We start from the raw sequence: 24,766 nt of genomic DNA on the forward strand, positions 1-24,766 counted from the left end.
AAAATCCGAAATACTCAGAGCTAAATCACGGCCTTCCTCTCAACCCCAATGCCGGGCCCCAATGCGCCTGGAGCACATGTATGCAGACGATGACTGAATTAATCTACTCGTTTAATTAAACGCGAAAATTTATATTGCTTCGATTGATTAATAATGGTATAGTCTACATTACAGTCCTTATCCACAGATCCGAGGGCGGGTCTATAATTTATAAAACAATATGCTTCCAAATTTTGAGTTGTACATGTATTAATTACTTTAGAGATTTTGATATGAGAAGCATAAACGTGTTTAACAATGCCTATATACATACTTCCGGTTGTGGTTACCACAATTCACCATGTATTTGTTCACACAATCTGATCGAAACATATCGTGGGCGTTAAATTTTACTTGAGAGTCTAGGGTAATGAGATGAGTTTTCTTCTTTCAATGATACCAAAATCTCAGTTTTATGAAGAAATATGGGGATGACGCTGTCGATCGGGTCATTGAATTGACAAGTGAGGGTATCACATAGGCCTACAAAATCAGTGATAAAAGGGAGGAACACAAAGGATTATGGGAAAGATGCCAAATATACACGAGTATTTTTTTTGGGGGGGGGCGAGTTCCCCGGATAAAAGTAGGAGGCGGCCAAAAAGAATGGGCGGCGAAAGAAGAAGGGGCGGCAAAAAGAATAATTAAAAAAAGGGTGTAAAAATGATGGAAAAGTGTTTAAAAAATTGGAACTAGGCCTAAAATAATTATTAATTGCTTTTAAGTCGCCAACGCCTATACTCCTTTTTTCTTTTCTTTTTTCTTTGCTCTTCACTTTTCGGGCTGTTGATGAAGGGGCGGCAAAATGTACCTTTTCTGCAGCCCCGGGTAGGAGCTGCCACGGCACGCCACTGGACTACTTGCATGCTGAGGATGAAATGATGACTGCAGCTTAGGCAAAAGTTCTTAAAAGCATTTGTTGGTAGAATTGTGCGATTAAATTAGTGAAAATATTTAAATAAAATGTAGGCTATATAGGCCCTAATGTAACTTTTGGAAGGTCCGAGCATATCAAGCTTATATTTTAGCTGAGTTTGGGTCAGAAAAAAAAAAAAACAAACAAAACACAGGAAACAAATCGCACCCGCATTGGATTTTAAAATCTTCACAAACTTTGAGACAAACTATATTTTGGCCTTATCAGATGATAGGATGATTAAACTATTAAGGTCTGTGCAATAATTATAACTATGAGCCCTGGGAAGAGGATAAAATGTATGTATGTTTCGGGGTGTTAAAACACAAAGAGGACAACGACGATGACAACAACAAAAAAAAAAACAGAACTAAAAGATACACTATAGATGAATACGCTATACGCTACCAATGAGTACGCAGTTACATTTGTCATAATAACGCAATTAACCTTTTCGAGATATGGCGGACACAATAGGATGACGCTGCACGCGCGAAGTGGGTAAAGTCTTTTTGAATTTGCCGGGTTTTACCCATATTGAAGACTGCCCTCCTTTTGTGTACGCCATACTTCGAAAAGGCTATTCGCTTTCTGTTTTCGAATCTCATAATTGTGACGTGGTGTATCAAAAAGAGACACTTTTGGGCAGGTTATTAATTTTGAGTGTATTACATATCTTTATAGAGATATTTTGCTCCACAACGCCGTTTTCCCCAATCGGACATTCCTAAGCGAAGATATTGAGTTCGTAAGTTATGGTATTATAAAATTGGAAACTGAGATATCGGCCTTTAAAAAATTAATACTATTGACAATGTTGAGAGTAGGAATGACCTTGAAAATGTCTGAAAAAAATACAAGATGCCAGTTATATTCCAGACTGAAACTATCAGACAATATTTTAAACATTATTAACCACAAATTTGCAACAAACTCAAATTGTGAAAAATTTCACCAGGGCAGATTTTTTTGCTATTTCTCAATTTACGAGCCTTTCCAAAAGCGTCTCCTTTCGTTACTATGTCACAATTATTGCTAAGTCCCTCAGATTTACTGGCTCTATTGATGAGCCCATAGTGCGATAACCCGTTCTGTGAAAGTAAGTAAGGCACATTATTTGAAAAGCAATTTTTTTCATATCATTGGTTTTAGTGATTTAGGCCTATGCAATGGAATTTAAAAAAACGAACTAACGCATAAATATAAGGGGCAAAGATAAGGGGCTAGATAAAATAATTATTATGAATTTAACATTTTCGAAAAGTATGCCAAAAAGTCCCCCTTTCGACCTAAACAATTACCCTCTAGTGGGGGTGGGGCTCATATTTATTGAACTGCTCCTAAAGCAAAACGCTCAATACCACTTACATATTTTTCTTCAAAGAATTTGAAATATGGGAGCAACTTTATAATAATCCCTATCGGATCTCAACAAAAATCTCACCCCAAAGGTTGCCTAATCGTACACCCTGACTTAAATTCCCACACCTGATAATAAATTATAATACTGTGCATGTCCCAATAAACCTTATATGCAACGGTCTCTCCTGATGCAATTGAACCAACCGTTCCGGAACGGTACCAGTAGAAATTGTAACGGCACGGGCAGCCATTTTGGAGAGATATATCACAGCCGTTTTCGCCAAACGTTTGTCAAACAATTGCCGAGCACAAACGTTTGTCAAACATTTTCGTAAACGCCCGCAAACGTTTGGCAAACGTTTTGATCGCTAAATGTTTGTCAAACGTTTGGCGAAAACGGCTATGATGTTTTGTTGTTGCTGTTATTCGAATGATATTTGAAAGCTGATGATGTTTGATCCCTAATATACTGTTCGCTGGCATCCTTTGGAAGACGGTGGTTTAAAGACGTTATTAAAATGGTGTATGTCAAGATTTTCTTTTAGATTTTACTTTTAGATTTTTTTAGATTTTACTTTTAGATTTTTTTTAGATTTTACTTTTAGATTGCTGTTTCCAGATATTAAATAGTCAAGATAGTCAGGCAAAAACAAAATGTTATTATTTTGAAAGCTTAAAAAACTTCCAGAATTGAAATAACCACGGCTGATCTTGCAACCAGGAAAATTGAGAAACTCAACTTTCCTGGTGCAACAAATCATTATAACGTCGGTTAACCAATGGAAATGATACAGAAATCCGGTACATGCGATTGGGATTTCTATTTCACCAAAAAGATTGATTTATTCGTGATGAAGTCTGGGCACTATAGCCTAAATTTATGCACAGTAGCCGATACAAAGATTGTACACATAATACGAGTTACCGTACCAATTGCAATTGTTGAAGTTCCTGACAAACTAAAACCATCGGTGCAATAGGCCTACGCAGTGCATATGCAGATTACTGAAGCGTGCAGATTCGGTCAAATTTGCTGGGCATGGATTTGAACTGATTTGTCTTCTTCTTTTTTTCAGAATAGGTTATATTTAAGGTGAGGCCTGAAAAGCTCTTGTTACAACAATTTTTTAAAGAAGAAATGCCACAAAAGTCGGTAAGAGCATTTGCATATGAAATACCGTGTTGACCCCGATCGGACCCTTTAAAAACAAAAATGTTTTTAAATATTATAAACGTGTTATAAACGTGTTTTGGTTTTGGTCAAAGCGTTTTAATAACATTTAAATGTGAAAAAACACAACAACAACGGTTAAAAATGTTGGCAAAATGATATTGCACGCAAAATATTTTCTGGCAAACATTCTTGCAGATTTTGTTAACTCTTAAGGGCTGGGGCATGAACGTTTGGACAGTATTTATTGTGGGACATTAGAGCACATCAGACATATCGAATTGCATTCTGAATACGAAGAATGTCCTTCTGATATCAAATAATTTTGATGTTTTGAAATTAGCAATGTAATACACATTTTATGGCAAATGATTAAAAATTGATATTTTTGATATTTAACAGTACTCGAAGTAAACTTTATAAATCTGATGATTTATACTTAAAGTGTATGTAGGTGGAATGAAAAGCCGACGATCAATTGAAAAGTTTGACCTTTCGTATTGAAGATATGGATTTTTTTCCCAAAACACCAACAAAAATTAGGTCTTTTTGGGAAAAAAATCCATATCTTCAATATGAAAGGTCAACATTTTCAATTGATCGTCGGCTTTTCCTCCCAGCTACACATACTTTAAGAATATATCATTAGATTTGTAAAATTTACTTTGAGGACTGTTATATATCAAAAATGTGAAAAATATCAAATTTTAATAATTTGTCAGAAAATTTGTATTATATCGTGAATTTCAAAAGATGAAAATTATTTGATATCAGAAAGACATTATTCTTATGTGCTCTCATGTCCCACAAAAAATACTGTCGAAACGCTCAAAACGCTCATTCCAGATCCCTTAATAACATTATATGTTATAGAATATATGTTTTCTAAATTTGTCAAAACTTTATACCCTTTCTATAACCCGAGATTTTAAACGTTTTCCGTAAAACGTTTGTGTTTGCTAGGGATTGTGTCTTACTATTATGAACTATCAAATTTGAAAGTTTTGCCCGAATCTCAAAAAGGTTTTTTTCTTGCAGTTTTTTTTTACTAATTTTGAGAACTAGTTATTGTACACATATAGATTCTTTTAGCAATACATCTTCGTGTATTTACAATGTAAATACTTATATAGACGAAAACTGCTGACTGATCTGGAACAAACCACTTTTCTTTAACTGCATGAACCCCTCGCCCGGGCCCCTCGCCCTTAACCTGTTGTTAAAATTAAATCGTTTTGTTTGCTTGCTTGTATTTCTGTATACAGACCCGATATACACTGAACAGTTTTTCATAATAGAATCAAAGCTTGGCAGTGTTGCCGTGTCAAGTTTATGCATGCATGATAGAACATCATTAAACCTGCAAATGATATGGGGTGTATACTTATGTCTCGAACTAATCATGACATTAAGGGGATACTACACCCCGTGCCAATTTTGTGCCTATTTTTGCATTTTTCTCAAAAAATATAGCACATTGGTGATAAGTAAGATATATATTATAGGGGCAAGGACTATACAACTACTGTACTGAAAATTCAGCAACTCAAAGCAATTAGTTATTGATTTATTGACCAAATATTGGTTTTCCCTCATTTTTGACTGTAACTCCACAACTGTTGTCTGTGCTGAAATAAAATTTCCAGTGCAGTAGTTGTAGTCCTTGCCCTATAATATACATATCTTACTTGTCCCCAATGCGCTATAATTTTGAGAAAAATGCAAAATAGGCACAAAAATTGGCACGGGGTGTAGTACCCTTAAGCGATTCCAGTTGAAATAATACAACCCCAGTGTGATACAACCCCTACAGAAGTCATGATATTAATCTCTCACACAGGGGGTGGAGTCATCCATTCAGGTAACATCATTTGTAACTTGCACTCCCTGTGTGGAAGATTAAGTTCATGTCTTCCATAGGGGTGTACAGATTTCAATGTCTCGAACCAATTAACCATGACCGTAATTTATACAACAACGAAATTACCAAGCAAATGCAACACGTTCAAAATATGTTCAAATTAATGAGCACACAAAAGGCCAACTAAAATTTGTAAATTTATGCTGGGTTAACATAATTAAAAACATTCAAAATTAATGTTGCCTCAAACTTTGCAACTAGTGTAAATATTGACCAAATGTTGTGAACAAATATTTTGCAATCAAATTTTATCAATATTATGAAAACCATGTTTTGTTATATAAAATGTTTTTAACGTTTTTATGATCATTTTATGATGCAATATTTAAATGTTATAAAAACGTGCTAAAACTGGGACTGTCTTTTGGAATTTGCAGGAGAGCATTAAATAGCTCTTCTGGAGCCTTCAAAGAGAGCTGTTTAGAGCATTTACAATAGAATGTAAGGAGAGAATGGTCAGCTATTAAGGAGAGCTAAAATCACTCTCCCATATCAGATTTAAGGAGAGAGTAGAGAGCGATTGCTCTCACTCTCCTCAAAAGGACGTCCCTACTAAAAACGTTTTAAAACATTTTTATTTGTGTTGGGTACATTTAAATCACCTATCATAATATGTTTCATATTTTCCCGGCCCTGGTTCAACAAAAAATGGTAATCAACACGTGTTCTTCAAGACCCCTTTGGAATGATTTTTCATCACATTACTCCTCTTTTTATGCCAAATGAAGGACGAAATTAGGGGCAATACCACTTTTTGTGGTTTTCAATGACTAGAATTCAAGCAGCCCTCGGCAGGAGCCACATTTGTCTAGTTTTAGCCATTTTAGGGTAGTCTTAACCCTAGGACACTTTTGGGCCTCACAACTTCTAAATTGTTAGTCTAAAGTATATAAAAGTATTTAGAATGACAACGACTTTGATGAACATATCTGTGAGGTCAAATGTGGGTAAAATGCTCAGTTTGGGAGAAAAAGCACCACAAACCTGGGTTTACTTCTTTTTGAATCACCCTAAAAAAGAAGTAAATTCGTGTTTGTGGTGCTTTTTCTACGAAATTATATCAGGAATGCTGCAAATGAAAATATCATAGAAAAGAGCCGATTCTAAACGTCTACATTTTTTTTTAAAAACCCGAATTATTGTATTTGCTTGTTTTGTTTTTTTGTTGTTTTTTTGTGTGTTTTTTTTATCTTATATTTCCATAGATCTAGTGGTTCTTGAGGTAAGGCTAATAATATTATATAGACGAAAGTTTTTGGCGTGTCCTCCTCCTAAGAAAAAGCATGCATATGGGGCGAAAATTGGGATTTCTTTTATAGAACCCATACAGTTCCTCTTGTGTGTCAGCTTTATTTATCTCAATATTTGAGTGCAAACACCGCTAAGTCATGCTGCATTCTATTCTTTAAAAGAAAAGGAAAATTTCGTCAGATTGTCATTACAACTGAATGTTGTTGAAAGTTGAGCAAATGGCAAATTAACTGGTATATTCATTGTATGGTTTTTATGTTTTTTGAATCGCTTTAAATGAAAGTTCAGTTCTTGTTTGATCAATATTCTCACATGGAGTAAAATATATATTTACATACATACAGAAAGAAAGAAAGAAAGAAAGAAAGAAAGAAAGAAAGAAAGAAAGAAAGAAAGAAAGAAAGAAAGAAAAGAAAGAAAGAAAGAAAGAAAGAAAGAAAGAAAAAAGAAAGACAGAAAGAAAGAAAGAAAGAAAGAAAGAAAGAAAGAAAGAAAGAAGATGTAGAAAAAGTTGCAGTAGTCGATATAGGCCTTTAAATGAAAGTTTAGTTCTTGTTTGACCAAGATTCTCACATGGAGTAAAATATAGATTTATAGGAAGAAAGAAAGAAAGAAAGATTTTTCTTTTCTGAGTAAGCGTGTGAATGCGAGCTTTGTTTTTGATTTTTCATCTGTTTTTCGTTGTTTGTGTTTTGTCCTTTTTTGTTTGGTTGTTTAAATTAAAAAGTTAAATAAAACATAATATGAAGGCATTTTCTGAGTGAGCGCGTGAGTGCCAAGTTTGTTTTTGATTTTTCATCTGTTTTTCTTTGTTTGTGTTTTGTCCTTTTTTGTTTTGTTGTTTACATTAAAAGTTAATTAGAACATAATATGAAGGCATTTTCTGAGTGAGCGCGTGAGTGCGAGCCTTGTTTTTGATTTTTCGTCTATTTTGCTTTGTTTGTGTTTTGTCCTTTCTTGTTTTGTTGTTTAAACATTTGAAGACATTTTCTGAGTGATCGTGTTAGTGCGAGCCTTGTTTTTTATTTGTTTCGTCTGTTTTGCTTTGTTTGTGTTTTGTCCTTTTTTGTTTTGTTGTTAAATTGAAAAGTTAAATAAAACATGTGAAGGCATTTTCTGAGTGAGCGCGTGAGTGCGAGCCTTGTTTTTTATTTGTTTCGTCTGTTTTGCTTGGTTTGTGTTTTGTCCTTTTTTGTTTTGTTGTCTACATTGAAAAGTTAAATAAAACATGTGAAGGCATTTTCTGACGGTGAGCGCGTGAGTGCGAGCCTTGTTTTTTATTTGTTTCGTCTGTTTTGCTTTGTTTGTGTTATTTTGTCCTTTTTTGTTTTGTTGTTTACATTGAAAAGTTAAATAAAACATGTGAAGGCATTTTCTGAGTGAGCGCGTGAGTGCGAGCCTTGTTTTTTATTTGTTTCGTCTGTTTTGCTTTGTTTGTATTTTGTCCTTGTTGTTTTGTTGTTTACATTCAAAAGTTAAATAAAACATGTGAAGGCATTTTCTGAGTGAGCGCGTGAGTGCGAGCCTTGTTTTTTATTTGTTTCGTCTGTTTTGCTTTGTTGTGTTATTTTGTCCTTTTTTGTTTTGTTGTTTACATTGAAAAGTTAAATAAAACATGTGAAGGCATTTTCTGAGTGAGCACGTGAGTGCGATCCTTGTTTTTTTATTTGTTTCGTCTGTTTTGCTTTGTTTGCGTTATTTTGTCCTTTTTTGTTTTGTTGTTTACATTGAAAAGTTAAATAAAATATGTGAAGGCATTTTCTGAGTGAGCGCGTGAGTGCGAGCCTTGTTTTTGATTTGTTTCGTCTGTTTTGCTTTGTTTGTATTTTGTCCTTGTTGTTTTGTTGTTTACATTGAAAAGTTAAATAAAATATGTGAAGGCATTTTCTGAGTGAGCGCGTGAGTGCGAGCCTTGTTTTTGATTTGTTTCATCTGTTTTGCTTTGTTTTGTATTTTGTCCTTGTTGTTTTGTTGTTTACATTGAAAAGTTAAATAAAACATGTGACGGCAAACAGAAAGAATCAGTTGGTGAGGTGGAAGAAAACTAAGAAGGACTCATCTACTTAGTGCATCTCATTATGTTCATATTCAGCTGGTGTGTTTTAACTGTGATTTTATGACAGCATTTTTATCTTGATGTATCCAATATGTCCCTTATAATTTGGCAAGAAGAAGAAGAAGAAGAAGAAGAAGAAGAAGAAGAAGAAGAAGAAGAAGAAGAAGAAGAAGAAGAAGAAGAAGAAGAAGAAGAAGAAGAAGAAGAAGAAGAAGAAGAAGAAGAAGAAGAAGAAGAAGAAGAAGAAGAAGAAGAAGAAGAAGAAGAAGAAGAAGAAGAAGAAGAAGAAGAAGAAGAAGAAGAAGAAGAAGAAGAAGAAGAAGAAGAAAAAACCAAGATGAAGGAGAAGGAAGGATAAAAGAAACAGTTTAAATAAACGCTGCAAAACTTTTTATCCTATAAATTAGTGCATTACTATACCTATTAGTCTAGTATAAGTATATAAATTGCTGATAATAATTATTGCATGGTAATAAACTTTTGTCATTCGAATATCTCAAAGATATTTTTATAGTTTCTGGAGACAAAGTGCCTTGACTATCATCTGGAACGTTTTGGATAGAAGAATTGCTTGTATAAAATAGTGATCGTAGAACTTTATACCGGATATATCACAATACAGTCCCTTTAAAGTGGTCTGTGTCGAAAGCCTGTACTTTGAAACAAGAACATTATGCTTTCAAAACATTAAGCAGAACCCCATTATTTTTATATGACGTGATTTTGAATTGCATTTGAACCTATTTTTACACTTATCTTGACGCTTTTCCGGACATATTGTTCTAAATTATTATGAACAAAATGGCGGCATACCAACCTGTACCAAAGCTGGTCTTGTCTTATAAACTGATCAAAGTTTCCTAGAAATAACGCTCTGAGAAAATAAACCGATAAATAAAGGAACGGTCTTCTGAAACATTAATAAGTGTAAGTTTCAACAAAAATATTTCATCTTGAATTGGGAAATGTAATCTAAACGCGCACCATGGTAAATACCATGAGCATTTAAAATGTCAAAATTAATACCATTTTTAAAAAATTCATTTTATGAGACATGCACAGTAGGTATATTTTACTTATTTTACCACATTCTCTACTAGAACAACTAACAAAATGTGTATTCGGTCTAAGATTTAGGTTTAAGTAATAAAATAGAGTTTTATGGAGTGCATTTAAGTACCCCAAAATGGCGTCTTAAGTCATGTTAAAGCATATTTTTAATTGTAAGAGATCGGGTTTGATTCGAAAAACAGAAAACTCTTTAAATCACATCAACGCACTATTTTACAATTTTCTACTTTAATGAGTATTTTTTCTTGAGAAGATATGAACAGTTATGACGTAAAATCCAGAATGGCACACCATTCGGTACATAAGAATGACTTAATAAATCGATGTTTTCTCATATATATTTTACATAACATAATTTTAAGATATGATAACCTACCTAATAAAGCAATGGTTACAAGAACCACGCACGATAATATCTCATAATTCGCCATGTTAAGTTAAGTCCAATATTCCAATATGTAATCCAGCCAAAGATCAAAAAACCCTGTCTTGGAGTCGCTGGAACACTCCGACGGGCTAAACCAACACACAAACTTGTTCGCTTTCCAACTATTCCACTGATTTTGTTCTTTTTACACACTCCAGGTGGTAAAATTCATCATGTACGTTTTCTAATTGAAGAAAACAGACCCACAAGCGTGATATTGGTGCGTAGAACCCAGTGAAAACGGCTGATTTTGATGCTTTTTTGGAGTTGAATATTTCACAGGTTACATGGCTGCCAATAAGCCGCACCTTACGTACCCATGGGCTCTATCTCTTACCTGGTTCAGATATTATTTTTTTCATTAAGGAAAGACAGGTACTATTTTTCAAAAGGGGTGCAAAATGTATCGTATTTTAAATTTAAAAAAAATATTTGTAGTAAATCAACTTGAACTATTAAATGCAAACTACGTCCAATGTTGTACCTTACCACTTTAATCGAATCAAACTTAAAATTTTACTCCTATATTTGAAAATAACATTTTTTTAGAACATAAGTTCATTTCGAAGTTTCAATTATACCTAATAACAAAATGGTATCTGCCATATCTATACGAACCAATATATAGAATATATGGTATTGATAGGGCGTGCCGCCCTTACCCGAGGTGGTCCAGGTCGTTTAGCATTGTCCCTGTTCAGTCAACTTCAAGACCGACGTCTTTTGTTGTGTAAAATGTCACTGTTTTTCCAGGTTAGGTTAGAGTGTACAGGTAATATGCTTCATCATACAAAAAATAAAACAATTTAAAGTCAACTCAAGGTGTCTATGGAACCACTGAACCAATACTACGCATGTTTGTACTCATTTGGGTGTATTTCGCATGGAAATTCAGTTATGACCATAACATTCAACTTTTTGGTATATCTTTGATCATTTTTATTTTTCATGTTACTGTTCCTTCTTAAGGATAAAAAGTTTAGACAAGGTAGTTGATAGTGCACAAGTTGAACCTATTCGTTGTCAACTAATGAATAGTTAAATACAATGTGGATTTGTGGTCCTGGTTTGAGCTTTGGTTGAAATATAATAATATAATATTTAATTCATTCTGCAGAATAGCAATACCAAGTGTTTTATTTTGGTTAAATCTTCAAACTACCTGGCGGTTGAAGGTTGACTTTACATTTTAGTTTGTCTGTTATTTATTTTGTTTGTTTGTCTGTTTGTTTTAGTGTGTATCAAAATATCAACTTTCAAACACCATGAACATAAAACATGAGCTATTTTAATATATTTTTTCATTATTTTTATAAAAGAATTCTCATGGGGAACTACTTGCATGAAAACTGTGGGTTTTTTTTCGGTATTTTTAAATGCACAACATAATGGAGATGAGAGTATTTTCTTTTTATTTGCCCAAATGTAACAAAAAGAAAATGCGTTTTATTCTTTAAATTGTGTGATTAAAGAACACGATGTGCTTTTGTTAGTGCTGGTGTATTCGACTAATCTTTTCTAAAGTTACAAATATTATGGTTTACCATTTAGGGATATTTTACCCTAACAACTACACAATAAAGAAAACAGATGATTGTTGCAATTCATTTGACATCTACCATATTCGATATTAAATATAATTTATTTTCCGTCATCGACAAACATTAGTTAGATGTTAAAAAATGAATTGAAATAATATTGAATAAAAAAACCCAAAATTAATACATGTTAAACGAATATGCGATGTCTCCGCAATGTTATATAGCAGTACCAAAAATACTTGAAGCAGGTATATTATACGTGTGCATGGAACAAAAAAACACCAACTGCTAAGTTTAACCAAACAATAATCAAATGCACTGCTGAACAGTTATATAAAATTAGTTTTTAATTTCACACTTTTTTTCAAGTCGAACAAATTAATGATGATTTTTAGATAATTAATGATAATTTATTAAAGTACCTATTATGTATGTCAAAAGTAACAAAATATGAATATGTGCTATGTGCAAGTTGAAGTAAAACATGTTTCATTTAACAACTAATCTTATATAATATATTTGAAGCACCATAAAACTTCAAATAGCGACTAAATATGTAAATGTATATTAAAAAACAGTTAAAACTTGGCGTTTTTAAAATACTCGACACATAACAGTATTATGGATATGAAAACTAGACAGGGGCAGTATTCGGAAAGTACAAGCGTTATTTCGGTAGGTAAAAAATAGCAAATATTACACTAGGCTATTGACAAACAGACAGTAAATAACGCAAATAATATCAGATTTGGTTCCATGTCAGTGCTATATCTTTATTTACCTTGTTATGAACGTTAAGGTCACGATATATGCGTTCCCATTGTATGTTTAGTTATGCCGACTGATTTAACATAAAACAGTTAAAAATTGGATTTGGGTGAATAGATTCGACCTAGAGAAAGTTGAATATAGGGTGCTTTGTGGTGTATTATTGTTAATGGAAAAGTTGACATTTTACTCGCTTTAAAATAATTTGTAATAAAGGTTTGATAATCATTTCTAAATTTTGTTAATTTGAATGGTAATGACATAATGACGTAAATATAGAGAATAGTGATTAGTTCAATGTGATGCGTAATTAATGTACGTTTTTGTATTCATGATTTACTTATTGAAATTAAATAAACGAAATGATACCAGATATATTACATTTCTGTTTTATAACTGTAGCCTGTTTTAGAATAAATATCAATAACATCTCAGCATTACAAAAATAGAAACCAAGTTGTTTTCTAGAAGACCAATAGCAAATTATGCTCATGAAGTACAACTGAGGTTCATCTTTATTTTATTCACTCACTTATTTTCTACCTTGTTTGTAGTACTCATTGTGCAGATAATATGCGCCAAATTCAATTGTTTGTTAGTTAGTTTGTTTGTGTTTGTATATGAAATACATTAGACCGAAAAAAATTAATGTTTTAGTTCTCGTCCCCTCCCTCCTCAATTTCTGGGATTTTTTTTTTTTTTTTTTTTTTTTAGATTTTTCCAAACTTTTTAGATTTTGGAATTGTTTATGAAAACTTTATTCATATAAATAAGTTAATTTGAGAACAAAGATCACTTCCAGAATGTAACATTTGAAAAAAAAATCGAAAAAGGGCCTCCTCCTTTCCTCGAGCACTGTTGGAAAAGACCAAAATCTACTAACAATGCTAATTTTACATTGGAAAAACCTTCCCCTCATCAGTTCATGAAAATCTTCTGGACGAGAACCAAAACATTACTTTTTATACGGCCTTATACAAATTGACCTTGTTGCCGTATGCCTTGTTGTGGTATATGATTTCTCACAACATCATGGTATTATATAAATTCACATAATATGTGTTGTATATCATTACTTTTTATACGGCCTTATACAAATTGACCTTGTTGCCGTATGCCTTGTTGTGGTATATGATTTCTCACAACATCATGACATTATATAAATTCACATAATATGTGTCGTGTATCATCGCTTAATCAATCCTTGTGAGAAAATACATACATTTTTATTAATTTATTAAAATATTGTTAATTTTCAATGACGTTTTTAAAATCTTCATAAAAACGCATTTAAAATACAGAGTACAAATACTATAGTATATCTATAAGTGGTTATTGCTCAAATGTTTCATGTAATATTTAGGCATTTTAAGTGAATCTTTCACTCACTATATCTATTACATTAAAACTAGCAAGGTCAACTTACGCGCAATCAGGTGTATACACCAGTTATTGTTGAAAATTATTTCCCATTGAAAACGTTTCAATAAAAGAAAAGATGTCAAATTTTTGACCTTGCTTATACCTGTTGAACCATTAATTTACGAATTCACGATGGTTGCCTTGGCTTGAAAGAAGACGCCCAATGTCATTGACTGCCCAATATGTCCTTAAAGTTTGGGCTCCAAAATGTTTGAATGGCTGCGTAATTACCCACATACAGTAGAAAATCAAAATAATATTAATAACGTTATTTTCTATACTGTTTATAGCATATATAGTGATTCGGGTCATAGTGCTACGAGACTTTATGCGCTATAGGTTTTAGCAGAGAATGTATCATGAATTAAACTCCCTGCTAGCCACCTGATGTAGTGCTATCTACTGAAGATAGCATCGTATTATGGATTGAAATTGCTGATATCCTACAGACATAGTGCTACCTACTGAAGATAGCATCTTATCATGAATTGAACTTCCTGCTAGCCATCTGATATAGTGTTATCTACTGAAGATAGCATCTTATCATGAATTGAACTTGTTGATATCCAACTGACATAGAGCTATCTACTGAAGACAGCATCTTATCATGAATTGAACTCCCTGCTAGCCATCTGATATAGTGTTATCTACTGAAGACAGCATCTTATCATGAATTGAACTCCCTGCTAGCCATCTGGCATAGTGTTATCTACTGAAGATAGCATCTGATCATGAATTGAACTCCCTGCTAGCCATCTGATATAGTGTTATCTACTGAAGATAGCAGCTTATCATGAATTGAACTCCCTGCTAGCCATCTGATATAGTGCTATCTACTGAAGATAGCATCTTATCATGAATTGAACTCCCTGCTAGCCATCTGATATAGTGTTATCTACTGAAGACAGCATCTTATCATGAATTGAACTCCCTGCTAGCCATCTGATATAGTGTTATCTACTGAAGATAGCATCTTATCATGAATTGAACTCCCTGCTAGCCATCTGATATAGTGTTATCTACTGAAGACAGCATCTTATCATGAATTGAACTCCCTGGTAGCCATCTGATACAGTGCTATCTACTGAAGATATCATCTTATCATGAATTGAACTCCCTGCTAGCCATCTGATATAGTGTTATCTACTGAAGATAGCATCTTATGACGAATTGAACTCCCTGCTACCCATCTGATATAGTGTTATCTACTGAAGATAGCATCTTATCATGAATTGAACTCCATGCTAGCCATCTGATATAGTGTTATCTACTGAAGATAGCATCTTATCACGACTTGAACTCCCTGCTACCCATCTGATATAGTGTTATCTACTGAAGACAGCATCTTATCATGAATTGAACTCCCTGCTAGCCATCTGATATAGTGTTATCTACTGAAGATAGCATCTTATCACGAATTGAACTCTCTGCTACCCATCTGATATAGTGTTATCTACTGAAGATAGCATCTTATCATGAATTGAACTCCCTGCTAGCCATCTGATATAGTGTTATCTACTGAAGATAGCATCGTATCATGAATTGAACTACCTGCTAGCCATCTGATATAGTGTTATCTACTGAAGATAGCATCCTATTATGAATTGAACTCCCTGCTAGCCATCAGATATAGTGCTGTCTACTGAAGACAGCATCCTATCATGAATTGAACTCCCTGCTAGCCATCAGATATAGTGTTATCTACTGAAGATAGCATCTTATCATGAATTGAACTCCCTGCTAGCCATCTGATATAGTGTTATCTACTGAAGATAGCATCTTATCACGACTTAAACTCCCTGCTACCCATCTGATATAGTGTTATCTACTGAAGATAGCATCTTATCATGAATTGAACTCCCTGCTAGCCATCTGATATAGTGTTATCTACTGAAGATAGCATCTTATCACGACTTGAACTCCCTGCTACCCATCTGATATAGTGTTATCTACTGAAGACAGCATCTTATCATGAATTGAACTCGCTGCTAGCCATCTGATATAGTGTTATCTACTGAAGATAGCATCTTATCACGAATTGAACTCCCTGCTACCCATCTGATATAGTGTTATCTACTGAAGATAGTATCTTATCATGAATTGAACTCCCTGCTAGCCATCTGATATAGTGTTATCTACTGAAGATAGCATCTTATTATGAATTGAACTCCCTGCTAGCCATCAGATATAGTGCTGTCTACTGAAGACAGCATCCTATCATGAATTGAACTCCCTGCTAGCCATCAGATATAGTGTTATCTACTGAAGATAGGATCTTATCATGAATTGAACTCCCTGCTAGCCATCTGATAGAGTGTTATCTACTGAAGATAGCATCTTATCATGAATTGAACTCCCTGCTAGCCATCTGATATAGTGTTATCTACTGAAGATAGCATCGTATCATGAATTGAACTTGTTGATATCCAACTGACATAGTGTTATCTACTGAAGACAGCATCTTATCATGAATTGAACTCCCTGCTAGCCATCTGATATAGTGTTATCTACTGAAGATAGCATCGTATCATGAATTGAACTCCCTGCTAGCCATCTGATATAGTGTTATCTACTGAAGATAGCATCGTATCATGAATTGAACTTGTTGATATCTAACTGACATAGTGTTATCTACTGAAGACAGCATCTTATCATGAATTGAACTCCTGCTACCCATCTGATATAGTGTTATCTACTGAAGATAGCATCTTATCACGACTTGAACTCCCTGCTACCCATCTGATATAGTGTTATCTACTGAAGACAGCATCTTATCATGAATTGAACTCCCTGCTAGCCATCTGATATAGTGTTATCTACTGAAGATAGCATCGTATCATGAATTGAACTTGTTGATATCCAACTGACATAGTGTTATCTACTGAAGACAGCATCTTATCATGAATTGAACTCCTCCTAGCCATCTGATATAGTGTTATCTACTGAAGATAGCATCGTATCATGAATTGAACTCCTGCTAGCCATCTGATATAGTGTTATCTACTGAAGATAGCATCGTATCATGAATTGAACTTGTTGATATCTAACTGACATAGTGTTATCTACTGAAGACAGCATCTTATCATGAATTGAACTCCCTGCTAGCCATCTGATATAGTGTTATCTACTGAAGATAGCATCTTATCACGACTTGAACTCCCTGCTACCCATCTGATATAGTGTTATCTACTGAAGACAGCATCTTATCATGAATTGAACTCCCTGCTAGCCACCTGATATAGTGTTATCTACTGAAGATAGCATCTTATCACGAATTGAACTCTCTGCTACCCATCTGATATAGTGTTATCTACTGAAGATAGCATCTTATCACGAATTGAACTCCTGCTACCCATCTGATATAGTGTTATCTACTGAAGATAGTATCTTATCATGAATTGAACTCCCTGCTAGCCATCTGATATAGTGTTATCTACTGAAGATAGCATCGTATCATGAATTGAACTACCTGCTAGCCATCTGATATAGTGTTATCTACTGAAAATAGCATCTTATTATGAATTGAACTCCCTGCTAGCCATCAGATATAGTGCTGTCTACTGAAGACAGCATCCTATCATGAATTGAACTCCCTGCTAGCCATCAGATATAGTGTTATCTACTGAAGATAGGATCTTATCATGAATTGAACTCCCTGCTAGCCATCTGATAGAGTGTTATCTACTGAAGATAGCATCTTATCATGAATTGAACTCCCTGCTAGCCATCTGATATAGTGTTATCTACTGAAGATAGCATCGTATCATGAATTGAACTTGTTGATATCCAACAGACATAGTGTTATCTACTGAAGACAGCATCTTATCATGAATTGAACACCCTGCTAGCCATCTGATATAGTGTTATCTACTGAAGATAGCATCGTATCATGAATTGAACTTGTTGATATCCAACTGACATAGAGCTATCTACTGAAGACAGCATCTTATCATGAATTGAACTCCCTGCTAGCCATCTGATATAGTGTTATCTACTGAAGATAGCATCGTATCATGAATTGAACTTGTTGATATCCAACTGACATAGAGCTATCTACTGAAGACAGCATCTTATCATGAATTGAACTCCCTGCTAGCCATCTGATATAGTGTTATCTACTGAAGATAGCATCTTATCACGAATTGAAGTCTCTGCTAGCCATCTGATATAGTGTTATCTACTGAAGATAGCATCATATCATGAATTGAACTTGTTGATATCCAACTGACATAGAGCTATCTACTGAAGACAGCATCTTATCATGAATTGAACTCCCTGCTAGCCATCTGATATAGTGTTATCTACTGAAGATAGCATCTTATCACGAATTGAACTCCCTGCTACCCATCTGATATAGTGTTATCTACTGAAGATAGTATCTTATCATGAATTGAACTCCCTGCTAGCCATCTGATATAGTGTTATCTACTGAAGATAGCATCGTATCATGAATTGAACTACCTGCTAGCCATCTGATATAGTGTTATCTACTGAAGATAGCATCTTATTATGAATTGAACTCCCTGCTAGCCATCAGATATAGTGCTGTCTACTGAAGACAGCATCCTATCATGAATTGAACTCCCTGCTAGCCACCTGATATAGTGTTATCTACTGAAGATAGCATCTTATCACGAATTGAACTCTCTGCTACCCATCTGATATAGTGTTATCTACTGAAGATAGCATCTTATCACGAATTGAACTCCCTGCTACCCATCTGATATAGTGTTATCTACTGAAGATAGTATCTTATCATGAATTGAACTCCCTGCTAGCCATCTGATATAGTGTTATCTACTGAAGATAGCATCTTATCACGACTTAAACTCCCTGCTACCCATCTGATATAGTGTTATCTACTGAAGATAGCATCTTATCATGAATTGAACTCCCTGCTAGCCATCTGATATAGTGTTATCTACTGAAGACAGCATCTTATCATGAATTGAACTCCCTGCTAGCCACTGATATAGTGTTATCTACTGAAGATAGCATCTTATCACGAATTGAACTCTCTGCTACCCATCTGATATAGTGTTATCTACTGAAGATAGCATCTTATCACGAATTCTCTGCTACCCATCTGATATAGTGTTATCTACTGAAGATAGTATCTTATCATGAATTGAACTCCCTGCTAGCCATCTGATATAGTGTTATCTACTGAAGATAGCATCGTATCATGAATTGAACTACCTGCTAGCCATCTGATATAGTGTTATCTACTGAAGATAGCATCTTATTATGAATTGAACTCCCTGCTAGCCATCAGATATAGTGCTGTCTACTGAAGACAGCATCCTATCATGAATTGAACGCCTGCTAGCCATCAGATATAGTGTTATCTACTGAAGATAGGATCTTATCATGAATTGAACTCCCTGCTAGCCATCTGATAGAGTGTTATCTACTGAAGATAGCATCTTATCATGAATTGAACTCCCTGCTAGCCATCTGATATAGTGTTATCTACTGAAGATAGCATCGTATCATGAATTGAACTTGTTGATATCCAACTGACATAGTGTTATCTACTGAAGACAGCATCTTATCATGAATTGAACTCCCTGCTAGCCATCTGATATAGTGTTATCTACTGAAGATAGCATCGTATCATGAATTGAACTTGTTGATATCCAACTGACATAGAGCTATCTACTGAAGACAGCATCTTATCATGAATTGAACTCCCTGCTAGCCATCTGATATAGTGTTATCTACTGAAGATAGCATCGTATCATGAATTGAACTTGTTGATATCCAACTGACATAGAGCTATCTACTGAAGACAGCATCTTATCATGAATTGAACTCCCTGCTAGCCATCTGATATAGTGTTATCTACTGAAGATAGCATCTTATCACGAATTGAAGTCTCTGCTAGCCATCTGATATAGTGTTATCTACTGAAGATAGCATCATATCATGAATTGAACTTGTTGATATCCAACTGACATAGAGCTATCTACTGAAGACAGCATCTTATCATGAATTGAACTCCCTGCTAGCCATCTGATATAGTGTTATCTACTGAAGATAGCATCTTATCACGAATTGAACTCCCTGCTACCCATCTGATATAGTGTTATCTACTGAAGATAGTATCTTATCATGAATTTAACTCCCTGCTAGCCATCTGATATAGTGTTATCTACTGAAGATAGCATCGTATCATGAATTGAACTACCTGCTAGCCATCTGATATAGTGTTATCTACTGAGGATAGCATCTTATTATGAATTGAACTCCCTGCTAGCCATCAGATATAGTGCTGTCTACTGAAGACAGCATCCTATCATGAATTGAACTCCTGCTAGCCATCAGATATAGTGTTATCTACTGAAGATAGGATCTTATCATGAATTGAACTCCCTGCTAGCCATCTGATAGAGTGTTATCTACTGAAGATAGCATCTTATCATGAATTGAACTCCCTGCTAGCCATCTGATAGAGTGTTATCTACTGAAGATAGGATCTTATCATGAATTGAACTCCCTGCTAGCCATCTGATAGAGTGTTATCTACTGAAGATAGCATCTTATCATGAATTGAACTCCCTGCTAGCCATCTGATATAGTGTTATCTACTGAAGATAGCATCGTATCATGAATTGAACTTGTTGATATCCAACTGACATAGTGTTATCTACTGAAGACAGCATCTTATCATGAATTGAACTCCCTGCTAGCCATCTGATATAGTGTTATCTACTGAAGATAGCATCGTATCATGAATTGAACTCCCTGCTAGCCATCTGATATAGTGTTATCTACTGAAGATAGCATCGTATCATGAATTGAACTTGTTGATATCCAACTGACATAGTGTTATCTACTGAAGACAGCATCTTATCATGAATTGAACTCCCTGCTAGCCATCTGATATAGTGTTATCTACTGAAGATAGCATCTTATCACGACTTGAACTCCCTGCTACCCATCTGATATAGTGTTATCTACTGAAGACAGCATCTTATCATGAATTGAACTCCCCGCTAGCCACCTGATATAGTGTTATCTACTGAAGATAGCATCTTATCACGAATTGAACTCTCTGCTACCCATCTGATATAGTGTTATCTACTGAAGATAGCATCTTATCACGAATTGAACTCCCTGCTACCCATCTGATATAGTGTTATCTACTGAAGATAGTATCTTATCATGAATTGAACTCCCTGCTAGCCATCTGATATAGTGTTATCTACTGAAGATAGCATCGTATCATGAATTGAACTACCTGCTAGCCATCTGATATAGTGTTATCTACTGAAGATAGCATCTTATTATGAATTGAACTCCCTGCTAGCCATTAGATATAGTGCTGTCTACTGAAGACAGCATCCTATCATGAATTGAACTCCCTGCTAGCCATCAGATATAGTGTTATCTACTGAAGATAGGATCTTATCATGAATTGAACTCCTGCTAGCCATCTGATAGAGTGTTATCTACTGAAGATAGCATCTTATCATGAATTGAACTCCCTGCTAGCCATCTGATATAGTGTTATCTACTGAAGATAGCATCGTATCATGAATTGAACTTGTTGATATCCAACTGACATAGTGTTATCTACTGAAGACAGCATCTTATCATGAATTGAACTCCCTGCTAGCCATCTGATATAGTGTTATCTACTGAAGATAGCATCGTATCATGAATTGAACTTGTTGATATCCAACTGACATAGAGCTATCTACTGAAGACAGCATCTTATCATGAATTGAACTCCCTGCTAGCCATCTGATATAGTGTTATCTACTGAAGATAGCATCGTATCATGAATTGAACTTGTTGATATCCAACTGACATAGAGCTATCTACTGAAGACAGCATCTTATCATGAATTGAACTCCCTGCTAGCCATCTGATATAGTGTTATCTACTGAAGATAGCATCTTATCACGAATTGAAGTCTCTGCTAGCCATCTGATATAGTGTTATATACTGAAGATAGCATCATATCATGAATTGAACTTGTTGATATCCAACTGACATAGAGCTATCTACTGAAGACAGCATCTTATCATGAATTGAACTCCCTGCTAGCCATCTGATATAGTGTTATCTACTGAAGATAGCATCGTATCATGAATTGAACTTGTTGATATCCAACTGACATAGAGCTATCTACTGAAGACAGCATCTTATCATGAATTGAACTCCCTGCTAGCCATCTGATATAGTGTTATCTACTGAAGATAGCATCTTATCATGAATTGAACTTGTTGATATCCAACTGACATAGAGCTATCTACTGAAGACAGCATCTTATCATGAATTGAACTCCCTGCTAGCCATCTGATATAGTGTTATCTACTGAAGATAGCATCTTATCACGAATTGAAGTCTCTGCTAGCCATCTGATATAGTGTTATCTACTGAAGATAGCATCATATCATGAATTGAACTTGTTGATATCCAACTGACATAGAGCTATCTACTGAAGACAGCATCTTATCATGAATTGAACTCCCTGCTAGCCATCTGATATAGTGTTATCTACTGAAGATAGCATCTTATCACGAATTGAACTCCCTGCTACCCATCTGATATAGTGTTATCTACTGAAGATAGTATCTTATCATGAATTGAACTCCCTGCTAGCCATCTGATATAGTGTTATCTACTGAAGATAGCATCGTATCATGAATTGAACTACCTGCTAGCCATCTGATATAGTGTTATCTACTGAGGATAGCATCTTATTATGAATTGAACTCCCTGCTAGCCATCAGATATAGTGCTGTCTACTGAAGACAGCATCCTATCATGAATTGAACTCCTGCTAGCCATCAGATATAGTGTTATCTACTGAAGATAGGATCTTATCATGAATTGAACTCCCTGCTAGCCATCTGATAGAGTGTTATCTACTGAAGATAGCATCTTATCATGAATTGAACTCCTGCTAGCCATCTGATAGAGTGTTATCTACTGAAGATAGGATCTTATCATGAATTGAACTCCCTGCTAGCCATCTGATAGAGTGTTATCTACTGAAGATAGCATCTTATCATGAATTGAACTCCCTGCTAGCCATCTGATATAGTGTTATCTACTGAAGATAGCATCGTATCATGAATTGAACTTGTTGATATCCAACTGACATAGTGTTATCTACTGAAGACAGCATCTTATCATGAATTGAACTCCCTGCTAGCCATCTGATATAGTGTTATCTACTGAAGATAGCATCGTATCATGAATTGAACTCCCTGCTAGCCATCTGATATAGTGTTATCTACTGAAGATAGCATCGTATCATGAATTGAACTTGTTGATATCCAACTGACATAGTGTTATCTACTGAAGACAGCATCTTATCATGAATTGAACTCCCTGCTAGCCATCTGATATAGTGTTATCTACTGAAGATAGCATCTTATCACGACTTGAACTCCCTGCTACCCATCTGATATAGTGTTATCTACTGAAGACAGCATCTTATCATGAATTGAACTCCCTGCTAGCCACCTGATATAGTGTTATCTACTGAAGATAGCATCTTATCACGAATTGAACTCTCTGCTACCCATCTGATATAGTGTTATCTACTGAAGATAGCATCTTATCACGAATTGAACTCCTGCTACCCATCTGATATAGTGTTATCTACTGAAGATAGTATCTTATCATGAATTGAACTCCCTGCTAGCCATCTGATATAGTGTTATCTACTGAAGATAGCATCGTATCATGAATTGAACTACCTGCTAGCCATCTGATATAGTGTTATCTACTGAAGATAGCATCTTATTATGAATTGAACTCCCTGCTAGCCATTAGATATAGTGCTGTCTACTGAAGACAGCATCCTATCATGAATTGAACTCCTGCTAGCCATCAGATATAGTGTTATCTACTGAAGATAGGATCTTATCATGAATTGAACTCCCTGCTAGCCATCTGATAGAGTGTTATCTACTGAAGATAGCATCTTATCATGAATTGAACTCCCTGCTAGCCATCTGATATAGTGTTATCTACTGAAGATAGCATCGTATCATGAATTGAACTTGTTGATATCCAACAGACATAGTGTTATCTACTGAAGACAGCATCTTATCATGAATTGAACACCCTGCTAGCCATCTGATATAGTGTTATCTACTGAAGATAGCATCGTATCATGAATTGAACTTGTTGATATCCAACTGACATAGAGCTATCTACTGAAGACAGCATCTTATCATGAATTGAACTCCCTGCTAGCCATCTGATATAGTGTTATCTACTGAAGATAGCATCGTATCATGAATTGAACTTGTTGATATCCAACTGACATAGAGCTATCTACTGAAGACAGCATCTTATCATGAATTGAACTCCCTGCTAGCCATCTGATATAGTGTTATCTACTGAAGATAGCATCTTATCACGAATTGAAGTCTCTGCTAGCCATCTGATATAGTGTTATCTACTGAAGATAGCATCATATCATGAATTGAACTTGTTGATATCCAACTGACATAGAGCTATCTACTGAAGACAGCATCTTATCATGAATTGAACTCCCTGCTAGCCATCTGATATAGTGTTATCTACTGAAGATAGCATCTTATCACGAATTGAACTCCCTGCTACCCATCTGATATAGTGTTATCTACTGAAGATAGTATCTTATCATGAATTGAACTCCCTGCTAGCCATCTGATATAGTGTTATCTACTGAAGATAGCATCGTATCATGAATTGAACTACCTGCTAGCCATCTGATATAGTGTTATCTACTGAAGATAGCATCTTATTATGAATTGAACTCCCTGCTAGCCATCAGATATAGTGCTGTCTACTGAAGACAGCATCCTATCA

General features: G+C 34.9%; 1 protein-coding gene across 1 annotated transcript in view; it reads right to left on the reverse strand.

The window, feature by feature from the left end:
* Positions 1-10,542, reverse strand: part of LOC140170345 (uncharacterized) — a 78,386-nt gene extending 67,844 nt beyond the window's left edge. The window contains exon 1 of the mRNA XM_072193712.1: positions 10,164-10,542. The gene's annotated coding sequence lies outside the window, so the exon portion shown is untranslated. The remainder of the gene's footprint in view (positions 1-10,163) is intronic.
* Positions 10,543-24,766: the final 14,224 nt, after the last annotated feature.

The sequence above is a fragment of the Amphiura filiformis genome, chromosome 14, assembly GCF_039555335.1.
Source record: "Amphiura filiformis chromosome 14, Afil_fr2py, whole genome shotgun sequence".
Classification (NCBI taxonomy): domain Eukaryota; kingdom Metazoa; phylum Echinodermata; class Ophiuroidea; order Amphilepidida; family Amphiuridae; genus Amphiura; species Amphiura filiformis.